We start from the raw sequence: 9,912 nt of genomic DNA on the forward strand, positions 1-9,912 counted from the left end.
ACAAGTATATGTCATACTGTAGGACATTCAACAAGTAAATGTCATACTGAAGGACATTCAACAAGTATATGTCATACTGTAGGACATTCAACAAGTATATGTCATACTGTAAGACATTCAACAAGTATATGTCATACTGTAAGACATTCAACAAGTATATGTCATACTGTAGAACATTCAACATGTATATGTCATACTGTAGGACATTCAATAAAAGCCTAATATACAAATCGAACATTCAACAAGAATCTGTCATACTGTAGGACATTCAACAAGTACCTTTCATACTGTAGGACATTCAACAAGAACCTACTATACCAATAGGATATCCAACAAGTACCTGTCATACTGTAGGACATTCAACAAGTATATGTCATACTGTAGGACATTCAACAAGTATATGTCATACTGTAGGACATTCAACAAGTATATGTCATACTGTAGGACATTCAACAATAGCTTGTTACCAATCGGACATTCAACAAGAACCTGTCATACTGTAGGACATTCAACAAGTACATATCATACTGTAGGACATTCAATAAGAACCTACTATACCAATAGGATATACAACAAGTACCTGTCGGACTGTAGGACATTCAACAAGAACCTACTAAACCAATACGACATTCAACAAGTGATTGTCATACTGAAGGGCAAACAACAAGAACCAACTATACCAATAGATATCCAACAAGTACCTGTCGGACTGTAGGACATTCAACAAGAACCTACTAAACCAATACGACATTCAACAAGTGATTGTCATACTGAAGGGCAAACAACAAGAACCAACTATACCAATAGATATCCAACAAGTACCTGTCATACTGTATGACATTCAACAAGAACCACCATACTGTAGGACAATCAATAAGAACCTACTATACCAATAGGATAAACAAGTACCTGTCATACTGTAGGACATTCAACAAGAACCTACTAAACCAATACGACATTCAACAAGTAATTGTCATTCTGTAGGACATTCAACAAGAACCTACTATACCATTAGGACATTTAACAAGTACCTTACATATGGTAGGATATCCAACAAGAACCTGTCATACTGTAGGACATTCAACAAGTATATGTCATACTGTAGGACATTCAACAAGTATATGTCATACTGTAGGACATTCAACATGTTTATGTCATACTGTAAGACATTCAACAAGTACCTGTCATTCTGTAGGACATTCAACAAGAACCTACTATACCATTAGGACATTTAACAAGTACCTAACATATGGTAGGACATCCAACAAGAACCTGTCATACTGTAGGACATTCAACAAGTATATGTCATACTGTAGGACATTCATCAAGTATATGTCATACTGTAGGACATTCAATAAGAGCCTAATATACATATCGGACATTCAACAAGAACCTGTCATACTGTAGGACATTCAACAAGTACCTAGCATACTGTAGGGCATTCAACAGGAACCTGCTATACCAATAGGATATCAAACAAAAACATGTCATGCTGTAGGACATTCAACAAGAACCTACTATACCAATAGGACATTCAACAAGAATCTGTCATACTGTAGGACATTTAACAAGTACCTTTCATACTGTAGGACATTCAACAAGAACCTACTATACCAATAGGATATCCAACAAGTACCTGTCATACTGTATGACATTCAACAAGAACCACCATACTGTAGGACATTCAACAAGAACCTGTCATACTGTAGGACATTTAACACGAACCTACTATACCATTAGGACAGTTAACAAGAACCTAATATTCCAATAGGACATTCAACAAGAACCTTCTGTACCAATAGGATATTCAACAAGTATCTATCATACTGTAGGATATTCAACAAGAACCTACTATACCAAAAGGATATTCAACAAGAAACTTCTGTACCAATAGGATATTCAACAAGTATCTATGATACTGTAGGATATTCAACAAGAACCTACTATACCAAAAGGATATTCAACAAGTATCTGTCATACTGTAGGACATTCAACAAGTACCTATCATACTGTTGGACATTCAACAAGAACCTACTATACCATTAGGACATTCAACAAGTACCGAACATACTGTAGGACATTCAACAAGAACCTACTATTATGTAGGACATTCAACAAGAACATTCTATACCAATAGGATATCCAACAAGTACATAACATACTGTAGGACATTCAACAAGTACCTATCATACTGTAGGATATTCAACAAGGACTTACTATACCATTAGGACATTCAACAAGTACCTGATATACCTATAGGACATTCAACAAACACCTGATATAACTAGATGAAATTCAACAAGTACCTACTACGATATTTTGTCATGAAATAAGCAATTTATACATAGTATTAGAAATTAATTGTGTCTGTACCCTTATTGGCCCCTAATTCCTAAACAGTTAGGGCCATAACCGCCAAAATGCATTCCAACCTTCCTCTTCCGGTATGGAACCTTATGGTACAATATCAGAAAGATATTTACACTTACACACAAGTTAGTGTCTGGAAACTCAAAAAATGCTTATTTGGACCGCTTTTTAGGTCCTTTTAAAATTCTTAAACTTGTGACCATAAGGGAGCCACCATTTGATTTCTATTTGGGGGGGGGGGGGGGGGGGGGGGGGGCTAGGATGAATAATTTTGTCCTGCATTTTTTTTAGCTGTAATCTCTGTCCTGCCTTTTTATTTTTCACTCTGTTCGGTCCTGCCTTTTTTTTTTTTAGTTTATCCTGACTTTTTTTACCTAAATTGTCGTCCTGACTATTTTTTTGCAAGTGTCTCATCCTGACTTTTTTTTTTACTCAAAACTCCTGTCCTGCCTTTTTTTTCAAATTTCATCCTAGCCCCCCCCCCCCCCCCCCCCCAAAATTCAAATGGTAGCTCCCTAACCCCCAAAATCAATCACAACCTTCTTTTTGGGGTTTCATAGAGATCCATTTACTTAAAATTATTGTCTGGAAACTAAGTGTCTTCGGACGACGCAAACGACGACGACGTGATACCACAATACGACTGCAAAATATTTTTGCGGTCGTATACAAATTATTGTTACATTGAAGTGCATTAATGTAACAATAACGCAATGTAAACGCAATGTAACATGGTAGCCATAGACCTATAAAATATGTTACATTTGTAATTATTCAGATCCCTACCCAACCATTTATTCCGGCAACTACTGGTAGTCTCCAATGTAACAATAATGTTTTTGTAATTTAGATGTAGCCAGTGCAATAAACATTTCTACAATATGTGTTGCCCAGTGCGGGTAGCTGACTATGCAGTATGGGCTTTGCTCATTGTTGAAAGCCATACGGTGACCTATGGTTGTTACTTCCTGTGTCATTTGGTCTCTTGTGGGGAGTTGTTTCATTGGCAATTACACCACATCTTCATTTTTACAATTATGGAGAGTTGTCTCATTGGTTATCATACAACATTTTCTTTATTAATATAAGCCCTTTATTAAGCAGCATAACTTATACAGTATTTTCACATCTATTACTTTCTGATTGTGAATCAATAATATACGTCAATTGAAAGTACATGTATGTTGACGATCTTGACCCTGCCTACACAAACACTTACTAATGATATACACACAGTCAATGCCTCGCGCAGAAGTTCTGTTCATACTTTCGAACAAAATTTAAGAAATTCAAAGAAAGCTTGATTGATTGATGGATTGTTTAACGTCCAGTGGCAAATAGTTCATGCATGTTCAGGACAAAATCCAAATTATGATAAATATAACAGGAAGCTAGGTCCTGTAATAGGGGTCGTTGAGGACGAAGGTCTGGGAATTTGGAAATCCCATGCATTGGCAAATGAGGGTTTAATGAATAGGAACAGAAATTTAGAATTTCAGTAGACCACCTACGAACCCCTCAAAGAGTTGTTGAAAGTTTCTTAACGTGTAGAGAGCGTGGCATTCTCTCTCCATCATGCATCCGATTTAACATCACCATTTTGCCTGAATTGACTGCGTCTGTATACATCCTGTACAGCCAAACGGACGCCCAACTTTGGCACGGTTTTATATAGGTAGAATGAAGACCAAGTGGGAAGCTAATTGAAAACCAGCAACTAATTAACAAAAAATCATGTGTGTAATTGAGGTTTCAATAAGTCCTTACGTAAAAATTAAATTTACGCCGCGTTCCAGAGAGGGCATTTGTTGATAGAAAGCGTAATGATCTGAACGAAAGTTCTAGTTATATTTTCTATATAAAGGGGGATATGATGACATATTATTATATCCAATACTCCATTCACTAATGCTTACTAGTGTATACATGCTTTTTTTTTTTAGTAATCGCTTATGTCGAATTGTCGACCCAAGTAAATAAATTGATCGAGAATTTAGTCAGTGGTACACTTGAATGTGACATTAATTATGTTTTGATTTTTTCATGAACTTAAATATTGATATGAATAGATTTTTTCAAAGCTCTGGTAGGGGCAATGCCACAGTGGGCAATGCAGAATATTTAACCACGGTACTGTGGTATGTTTGCCAAATATCGGTCATTGTCAATTTGTTTTGTCCCTAAAACGCTTTTATTTTGGCAAGTTCAGAAACTATTAAAAGGATTAAACATTTAATATTTAATAGTTTATAATCATTAAATAGTTCAAACTTTCCTAAAATACTTGTCAGGGCCGATATAAGATGGTCCGAGTTAACTTAACATAGACTAGTCTCCAAAATTTCTACGGACCGACTTGTCTAATAATCATCATTAAAGCGTTTGACAGATAATGATTGATTTGCCTTATAATAAACGCTAAGGTTACATTGATGTTGATTTTTTAATATTAAAAAATCAGCGTATTATTTAATATTAAAAATTCATTTATTAATATTAAAAAATCAGACTGAATATTTAATATTAAAAAATGATTTTTTAATATTAATAAATGATTTTTTAATATTAAATATTCATTTATTAATATTAAAAAATCAGCGTATTATTTAATATTAAAAATTCGATTTATTAATATTAAAAAATGATTTTTTAATATTAAAAAATCATTTATTAATATTAATAAATGATTTTTTAATATTAATAAATAGGGAATAAATTCCACAACGGCTTGCCATAATTACACCAGTTGTAGAAACAGTTAAAAAACTACAAGAACAGGTTAATAACAAACATCAATCAGATACAATTTTGCATAATGCCTCTACGTGTAATGTAAAGGAACACAGCAACATGGAAAAACAATTCAATAAACTTGAACATCGCATTGTAGAACTAGAAAACCAAGTCCATAACCTTTCTATGGACAAACACAAAGCTGCAACAGATTACGCTGAGCTTGATTCCAAATTTCGCATTGAAAATAATAAATTTGAAATAGTCAAAACTAGAATGGACCAGAAAATGGAGGATATCAATCATATTAATGATGATCTCAAGGTCAAATTGAACACCAAATGTAGTGAAATGATGAAAATTAGTGAAGAAAACAAACTTTTAAAAGAGAAAACTGACTCTCAATTTAATGAAATATTATCTCTCAAATCACAGCTATCGAGCATGTATTTACCTACACAGCAACAAAATGAGCAGCATTTTGCTAATGGGTCCTTCAACAATGAAGGCAAATCTAACAAACCTACAGCTCTATTTATTGGCACATCAAACATTGATAGGATTAATGAAAACAAACTCTCAACGGCAGTGGATATAACGAAAACTACAGCATATACTTTAGATGAAGCCTACGAGGTAATCTCAACCGCACAGTGTAGCCCTGATGTTGTTATAATACATTCACTAACTAACGACGTTAAAAACAACAACCCAAATGAATGCATGGACAAGCTACAAATGGTAGTAGAATCAATTTCTAGCAAATGGAAAGAAGCTAAAACCATAGTATCACTAACTACTCCCCGCCTTGATAATCGCTTACATCGTCTTAATTCAGAAATCATTGATGGACTAGTAAAACGAAGATATCTAGACAATAAAGATGTATATGTTTCTGACAACTCAAACATGTGGCATGGGCAAGTCTCAATACAACAACTCTTAAATGAAGATAAATTTCACTTGTCAGAGAGGGGAACATCAATGTTGGCTTCTAACATTAAGAATGCATTACATACTGTCTTAGGTATTAAGGTACAACAAAGGAACAACAGATATTCCAGATCCACTGACCGTGCTCGTCAACAGTATCGGCCACAACATCGCCAATCATTTAACAATTATCATGATCATAATGAACAAAATAGGGTCAAGTTCAAAAGAACAGGGTAAACCATGAAAATATACTTATTGTACTATCTTTTTATTTTTTCCTATAATAGAATCAGCAAGGTAATTTTGATTAACTCAGATAATAGCCAGCTAATTGATCTAAATTTGTTCAAAAGTGTTATCTGTATATCTTTGGAAAATTAAAAGCTGATTAAAGGTAGTTAGTTACAAGTGGTAACTTTTTTTTTTTTTCTTTTTCTGGCAAGTAGCCAATTTGTCTCTGAGACTAATTCATTTTTTGTTTTTTTGTTGTTTGTTTTATTTTTAAAAGTTTTTGTTGCTCATTATTAGTAGCCTATTTTGTTACCAATTAAGAAACATTACTGGAAACAAGTGAATTTGGTGTCTAATTTAGATTTTTAAATATGGCTAAACATGGTCGTTCTATTGTTAAGAACAATTTGAAAATATGTTACTGGAACATTGGTGGTATAAATACACATAATATGAATAAGTTAGAAGATCACCTTTTTGTACAAGAAATAAAAGAGTATGATGTGGTTATTTTAGCAGAAACACATATTGGATATGATGTTAACTTACATGTTGAAGGTTTTAATTATTTTCCTGTTTGTAGAAATATTTCAACCAATGGAAGATACTATGGTGGGTTAGGCATTTTTCGAAGGACATCTTTAAAAGATCATATCAAAATAATTCCTGGGTTGTCCAAAGATTTTCAGTGGATAAAATTTGAAAAACAGTTTTTCTGTCTTCAAAATGACATATACTTATGTGCAGCATATGTACCCCCTGCTAATTCATCTTATACTAAGAAGTTAGATTTTGATATAATTGATCAAATAGAAAAGGACATTGTTTCTTACAAAAGTAAAGGGGATATTTTGTTTTGTGGTGATTTAAACGCTCGCACCTCCACTGAAGAAGATTACATTGCACAAGATAGCTCCAGGTATCTTCCATTGTTTGAATCTTATAAACCTGATAATCAAATTCGATTTAGAAAGAATTGTGATGAAACACTTGATAGTAGAGGGAAAGAGATTATTGATTTATGCATAAGCAATCAAATGCGAGTTGTAAATGGTAGATGCATGGGTGATTTACTTGGTCATTTTACTTGTTTTAATACACATGGCCAAAGCACTGTTGATTACCTTATAGCAAATGAAAGATTATTTAATCAGATACTTTATTTCAGAGTGTCGGAGTTTGTCTCAACATTCTCAGACTGTCATTGTAAAATATCATGGGAAATTTTGGCTAAATATCAAATAACAGAAACTCAGTCAAATAATCTTCATGCTGCCCCTGTTAATTTCAGATGGACTGAGGACTCCCCACTTAAATTTCAGCAAGCACTTTTGTCACCGGATAACCAGCAGAAAATTTCATCTTTCCTTATTAATGATAGTGATTGCTCTTCTGAAGACATTAACAAAAAGGCACAGGATTTATGTGATATCTTTCTTTCTGCAGCCAAAATTTCCCTGGTAACCCCAAAAAAGAATAAAAAGGGTTCCAGACCCCAGAAAAAATGGTTTGATAGTGATCTTTTTAAAATGCGCAAAAATGTTATATCCTTAGGTAAAATTTATTCAAGATATCCTAAGGATCCTGTTATTAAAGGCAGATACTATAAATATTTTAGAATCTATAATAAATGTAGAAAAGTTAAATATAAGCAATTTATCAATTCCATGCTACAAAAACTTGATACTCTTAGAGTTGAAAACCCTAAGCAGTATTGGAAATTAATAAATGACATTCAGGATAGCAAAAAAGAAAACTGCTCTTCACAAATTGATTCTGATACATGGGCCAATCACTTTCGTAATCTTCACTCTGCAATTGATAACACATTTTATTCACGACTTAACCAGTTGGAAATGATCCTGAATGACAAAGAAAAATCTTTAGTTTTTAATGATTTAGATAATGATATTAGTAAAAAAGAAATTTCTGATGCTATTGCGAGCTTAAAATCAGGCAAGGCCTGTGGACCTGATTTGATTTCAAATGAAATGTTAAAATATAGTCAGTCATATTTGATAGGTTGCTTATATAAATTATTTAATTTGTGCCTCAAGAATAGTGTGTACCCAAAGATTTGGGCTGATGGTTTTATTACGCCAATTTTTAAATCAGATGATCCTTGTGATCCATCTAACTATAGAGGTATAACAATTACTAGTACCATTGGTAAACTTTTTAACAATATTTTGAATACAAGACTTGACAAATTTTTGTACCAAAACAACTTAATTCATAATTCTCAGATTGGCTTTACAAAAAATGCCAGAACTTCAGATCATATATTTATTTTGAAAACACTGATAGACAAATACTGTCACAGTAAAGAGGGTAGACTATATACTTGTTTTGTAGACTTTCGCAAAGCATTCGACAGTGTAATTCATATTGGTCTTAAACTGAAGCTTATTAATATGAAAGTTGGTACTTTATTTTATAATATTATATCAGATATGTATAATAATAGTAAAGCATGTGTAAGAGTTGGAGCTTCTCTCACTGACCCTTTTAGCATTAAATTAGGTGTAAGACAAGGAGACAACTTGAGTCCTTCATTATTTAAAATTTTTATAAATGACTTCCCATCCTATCTTGACTCCTGTCTGGATGCAGTTTCCCTGCACTCAGAGAAATTAAATTGTTTGATGTATGCGGATGATATTGTGATTATGTCAACATCAGCCACAGGGCTTCAAAGTAGACTTGATCAGCTAGAAAAATATTGTGCTGACTGGTGCCTGAAAGTTAATATTAGAAAGACTAAAGTCATAATTTTTAATAAGGCTGGAAGGAAAATTCAGGAAAATTTTCGACTGCAGAATAACTTGATTGACTGTGTCGCTCATTACAAATATTTAGGTGTTCACTTTACTGCATCTGGAAGTTTTCATCTAGCTAAAACTGAACTTTATAATAAGGCTCTTAAGGCCTACTATAAACTTAGAAAGGATTTTATCAATTTGTCTCCTGGAATAAAATCTTGTGTTCATATTTTTGATCATACCCTAAAACCCATTCTGTTATATAATTCAGAGGTATGGGGAGGTTATAATGTCTCTTGTAATAAATTACAGTCTTCCTCATTCAATCTTGAAAATGTTTTTAAAAATCTTAAGTGTGAGAATCTCCATCTTAAATTTTCTAAATTTATACTTGGTGTACACAAAAGGAGTGTCAATTTTGCTGTATTATCAGAACTGGGACGTTTCCCCTTACATTATGATATTGTAAAGTCAATTGTAAAATACTGGTATAGATTTGAAAATCTTACAACTGAATTCAGTCTATTGAAAGATGCTTATAAATGCAGCCAAGAGCTTCACAAATCTAACATAACTTCTTGGTTCTCATTTGTTAAAAAAGTGTTAGAAGTTTTTGAAATTAAACAAGAAGTAAAACATTTCGGACAATATAAATTTTTGAACATATCTAGTAAATTAATTCACACTAAATATATTAGCAATTGGTATGCTAGCCAAAATAAAGCTTCTGATGGAAAACTGTTTAATTATGTGAAATTTAAGCAGAATTTTGGTTATGAAAATTATCTCTCTTTAATTAAGAACTTTGATTTTAGAAGATCTATATGCAAATTACGTATTTCTGCTCATAAGCTTCAAATTGAAGTTGGTCGTTTTTCAA

At 32.9% G+C, this 9,912-nt stretch overlaps 1 protein-coding gene across 1 annotated transcript in view; it reads right to left on the reverse strand.

Annotated features, from left to right (window-relative positions):
• Positions 1–9,912, reverse strand: part of LOC139492001 (uncharacterized) — a 275,234-nt gene that overhangs the window by 52,482 nt on the left and 212,840 nt on the right. The gene's annotated exons all lie outside the window — the stretch shown is intronic.

The sequence above is a fragment of the Mytilus edulis genome, chromosome 10 (genome assembly GCF_963676685.1).
Source record: "Mytilus edulis chromosome 10, xbMytEdul2.2, whole genome shotgun sequence".
NCBI lineage: Eukaryota > Metazoa > Mollusca > Bivalvia > Mytilida > Mytilidae > Mytilus > Mytilus edulis.